Source organism: Phaethon lepturus, unplaced genomic scaffold, assembly GCF_000687285.1.
Source record: "Phaethon lepturus isolate BGI_N335 unplaced genomic scaffold, ASM68728v1 scaffold8698, whole genome shotgun sequence".
Lineage (NCBI taxonomy): Eukaryota > Metazoa > Chordata > Aves > Phaethontiformes > Phaethontidae > Phaethon > Phaethon lepturus.
In genome coordinates, this window is record NW_010558264.1 from 5230 (window position 1) to 10918 (window position 5689).

Here is a 5689-nt window from a genome sequence, read left to right on the forward strand (position 1 = left end):
CCAAGGATACAGGACCTTAACAACAACAACAGCAACCCCCTAAATTCTTCAGCAGTTAAAACACAAAAACCCAAACCTCACACGGTCCCTAGTTACATTCTTTTCCTGTAGCATAAACCCTCGGTCATGCAAACACAGAGCTCCCCACGAGCACAGCCACCACCGGCGGCTGAGCTTCCCGCACCCCCACGCCGCAGCCGCGCCGCCCGTGGGGCACCCTCCCCACCTTGGGGCACCCTCCCTGCCAGTGGGCACCCCCCGCGGCCCCCAGCACCCTGACCCAAAGGCCTCAACGTCCCAAGGGACGTAGGGCTCAGCTCCCGGCTTCACACCACACGGAAATAGCCATTGGCGTTTTCCTCTTCCAGCCTTCTCCAGGAAGAGGAAAAAACCACGCTAAACTTTCTTCCGTTTTAGTCAGCCACGACCAAATGCTTATCTTCACAGACAATAAATAAATAAATAAATAATCAATCTTCTTCGGCATGTCCGCGCAACCCTAAAACTTCACTTTTCATTCTGGTGCCGCCATTTTTCTTACTCAAACCTACGGCAGCAACGGACAACCCCGCTCGCCCTTGACCCGTGCCGCGCCAGCCGGGTTAATGCTACCAGACAGGAATTAATATTCTGCAAAATAAAGACAGAAGATCGCTCGCTCTTCCTCTTCGGTGCTCTGCTGTTGACCAGCCCCTATTTACTGTAGCGAGAAGGAAATTCTGCCATGTAGGAAGAAGCACCGTCCAACAGCCAACTACAGGAAAATCCCGAAAATGCCCAAACCAGAGTAATTTGGGCCTATGTTCTGGACATCCTATACCTTCCCCATGAGGACCTGAATAGCTCCTGATTGTTCAGACCACCTGAACGGATTCCTGTTTTTCCATGGTGGGAAAAATATAACTTTAAGCTGTCCTGCTAATTTCAGTACTCATTCTGAGAAGTGACGATTCTCCACCAGGATCCGTTTATCAGACAGGACAGTTCTTAGAGCACGGCAGGAAGGTTTCCTGCGCTAAAATCCCTTTAAATACAACAAATAACCCATTAAATATGTTTTTTTGACTTCAGACCAGACACTGAGAATAAGCACTTTGATCTGTTGCTACACATTTGACTGTCTCCCTGAAAACAAAAGAAAGAAAAAAACCCACACATTTTTACATGTCTCACAAGAGGACAGTATTCAACTCAGACTAGAAATTATGAAGTCATATATTTTTAACATTCCTCTCTAGCCCTCTGCAAACCACAAAACAATGCAACATCCATCATCATAAATGCTGGGACAGCATATTTTTGGGTGGTTTTAAAGAAAAATAAATATTCCTAATGGGAAATTTGAGATAAATCATTAAAAAGTACTGTGCTGTACATCATGGGAGAATGAAATCAATTAGGTCTTAATCTCATATTATTTATGAAAGCAAGAGTGAAACAGAGCTTCTTTTATTATAGGCATTTTCTGATTCTTAGATTCTGATGCAAAACATTCATTTGCTTTGGGTCGCAAACACAGCAAGTGAAACCTCTCAAAACTAAAACAAATAGAAGTAAAATGTTGGTTTCGTAACACCAGCTAATAGTATTAGATAGAACAGTCAGCCCATAATTATATATCTTTCATGCAGTTTAACTTATGCCATTACATAATTAAATTTAGACCAATGATCCCTCAAAGTTAATATTTTTACATAATAACAAACACAAAAATTATATATGTGCTCAAAGTAGCATTACAAGTTAAGTATATATTTGGCGACACTTTACGGTAAGTGGGTATTCATTACCAAATCCCCCGGTATTCATTGTAACAACATTAGTCACGAAAAACTAATGTGGATATAATATTTGAGCACTGGCTCATTTCTCTATGAATCGGCAGCGAAGAATACACCGGTAATTCCCTTTCCCTGACATCACCGCGGCTCTGTTGAAGACCACGCGGCTGTCACTGGGGGGGATATTCAAAACACGGGGGGCTATTGTCGTCCATCCGTGGAGAAGAGCACTGTCTTTTCCTCATCCTTTCTCTCCCAAATCACGGCACGTGTCCGTCTCCAGCCCAGTTCCCTGCCTCCTTCTGCAGTGACACAATTTCAGAGGACAGCCCAGTTACGAAAACAGACTCCGGTCCTGAATATGTATTTGTTTTAACTCCCTGGCCGCAGTTGCATACTACAATTCATTAAACTGATTGCTGAGGGACCTTTCTTTCAGACACCATTATCAGGTAATCTTCTGATTAGTCCAAGTTCAGACTGGACACCATTCCCATGACCACCCTTTGGTCACGATCTTCATTAACTTTCCCCACATATCTTCATTAACTTTCCCCACATCACCTCCCCCTAAATCAAAAAGTGCTCACTTACTTTAGGGAACAAAAAGTTCTAAAAAAGCCCAGAATCATGAAAGAAAAATGGAAGCCTCCCATTCTTCAAGCACAACTTCAAGAGCTGCAAGAGCACATTAGATGGTGTATAACAGATGGCCCGAGCAAGAAGATGAAGCTAAAATGGTTTCAGAAGGGTCTTTGCCATTTTTTACTGCCAGTTTCTCAAGCCGGTTGCAGACCTGCAGTAACTAGAACCATGGAGCAGCCTGCACGTAATGGGTGTTTGCACAAGGACCTTCCTGTAATTATATATTAACTAAAGTCTAGTCATTATAAGATACTGTAGAAGATAAAAGTATTTAAAACATGAAGTCTAAAAACACATCACTCTGACCAATTTCTAAAAAAAGCCCAAATCTCTCAGCATAGGGGCTCTTTTCCATATTCCTATCTATGCAACACGAACCTCAAGCAGTTCATTACACTTTTCCTATTTACTCATTTTATATTTGTGTGTACCATGAGCACATTTGTGCAGTTTCTTTTTTTTTTTTAATCATTCTGCAGCTGGTAGGGAGATGATACACCTCATTATCGTATTCTGTGGGTCATCTGAAATGGATATTGAGTAATTCTGTCTCCTATAGCTTTGATATGGAGCCAAGGCGAACTAGGAAAAGTGAGATGCCTGACTTAAAAAAGAAGATGCTTCTTATTTTCAACATAGAAATGTGTTTTCACATGACATGCTTCTTTCAGCAGTTTTGTAATAGCTAAACAGACATTGCAAGCGAGTAAATCGTATCTTCCCAAAACACCTCCAGGTAGTTCAGCTGGGAGACAAGTTTCACTTCCAGAGCACAAGGCAATGCTACGCCATTGTCAATAGGCAGACCAGCACCACTCAGCGAGCAATAAGGGTTTTGGGCAAGGATATTTGTGATTGTGATATCAGCAGAAGCACATTTAAATCAAAGCTTAATAAGTGTTTTCAAACATACATTGAGCTTCTCTACCCACAGTATATTTGAAAGATTTTCAGTATCTTCTTTTATCCTAATCCACTTTTATGCTCAGGTGCCCTTCTAGTATTTTAGTTTGTGCCACTGCCTTCTAATCGCCTTTTATTCAGAAAATTGCAAATTGGGAATGATCTCAGCTGGGGGTGGGACTGCTCAACCCCCGTTTCCTGGTGCTGACCTATGGCCATGGCAAGAGGGGAGCACAGTGAGGGCATCTCACAGGCATCCAGCCGGCCGTAACCCAGCTCAGCAAGAAGCGTACTGAGTAATAAACTACACAGGCTTAAGTCATGGTGCTTGATGAAATACGACGTTGTGGGACAGCCCTGTGTTCTGATCCACTCCATCAGTGAACAAATGGCCAGTCAATGCTCCTGGAAAGATAATTACCCACCCATCAAAGCACACAGGCATTTTTGTCCCTGAAGTCAAAGGGGCAAAATTCTCAGTGGACGAGGCAAGCTGGGGTATGTTTAGCCATGGAGCTCTTACTGCGATGGATGTATTGGGCAATGGTTTCCTCTGGAGAGAGCTGCCAGAAACTTTATTCCTGCTTTTCTGTGTTGTTTTCCTTGTAAATCAGCGCTCTCGCAGAAAACATTACACTAACATGACCAGCCCCAGATACTCAACAACAAAACTCCTAAAAAGTCGTACCCAGACAGTCTCCTCATCTATCTGACCAGCTGAGTAAACTCAGAGGAGTAACTAATGACTTGCATACACATACACAGGAAAATATTTGGGTTTAAAATAAATCCCCAGAATACTGTAACCCTCAGTGCTTTACGTTGTACTGACTTTCAACCCTTAATGAGGTATTTCTGTCACATGAAAGTGATGATGCCAGCAAGAAAACAAACACCATGTCTTGCACACCTAAAACACCGTGCGTTCCTCACGTGGGCTCCATTCTGAATAATGCAGAACTGCAACCCTGCTGAAAGGCTTTCTGTTTTGGAAGGAGAACACCGAGTCAATGTGTTGGCAAACCTACGCAGGCCTTAATGCCCCCAAACCATCTCAACATCTCACCCGAACCAACGCTTGTTATTAAATACTGTTCTGTGGGCATGTACGAATCAGCAGTAGAGAAAAGAGATGACCCAACGAGGGAGAAGGGGAACAAACGGCGATGCCTGTTACCAGAGTTGTTGATATTTGTAGAGTTGTACCAGTGGGAAAATGTGTCCCTCCTGAAGACGCATGGCATGGGCTGACAGCTGGAGAACCTGAACTCAAACACTATCCAACAAGAAGGAAAATTCCAGTATTTGACAAGTATGGGTGATCTCCAATTTAGGCTGGGGAGTTTTCTGTGTCAAGTACCATCCGATGGCAAATGTACTCTTTGCTTTGAAATGCCTGCAAGTCCAAAGTGAAATTGCACCCATTTTTCCCCTAACTCCAAACTTCATTAATTTGATGCCTGCTTGTATAGGGCTAAGCCTGTGAGGCTCATGTTTTTCTGAAGTAACATTTTCCTGTACAGTCTCTTTTCTATTACAATGGCTAGATTGTAGAGCTGAAATGAATGTCAGAATTGTTTGCTGGATACATTACCAGATAGATACCTTTTTTTCTGAGGCCCAGAAAGAGAAATTAGGTTTGCAACAGAGTTTACTTTTGGTTTTCTGAAGCAAAGGTTTCGTATCATATAAAACATTCCCAGGCAGTGATTTGCATTATGCATTTTGCTCACTAGGTATACTCCCAAGCTTATTTATGCAAGAGAATTTCCACCTCAAATTGCCACATATTTGTCCTGCAGATTTTGAAAATTACATTTAGAGAAAATAAAAACATTTGGAAATAAGTCTGCTACAAAGCCAAAAGATTTTCCAAATAGTGCACCGGCTTTAAGTCTATAAGGTGGGGTTACTCATGAGCCAGGAGAGGGGACGATGCAGCAAGCTGGCATGGTACCCTGTCTCTGAGGATGGCCAGCAGAAACAAGAGGAAACCACCTCAACTGAGAAGTGTCCTGCTCTGGTCAACACGCTGATGGGGGTGTCAAGGGGAAGAAAACAGGCTGAACCGAGTCACACCAAAGCCGTACCATTCATCCCAGTCACTCACGTGGATCATTTCCTCACTAGGACCTGAGTGCCACGATCTCTACGGAGGATCGCTCCTCTGTTTAATATCCCCAGCCAGACAGTGAGAAGCACGTTGAATATGCATATATATTTACATGCATTTACATACGCACATAAAATTGTAAGGTCATGAAGGAGGGATATGTTATGGCAGTTGGATTAAGCCATCTTCCTTTAGTTCCTAGGCATCCTGTGGGACAGATGTCTGATTTCAATGTAAAACACTCTTT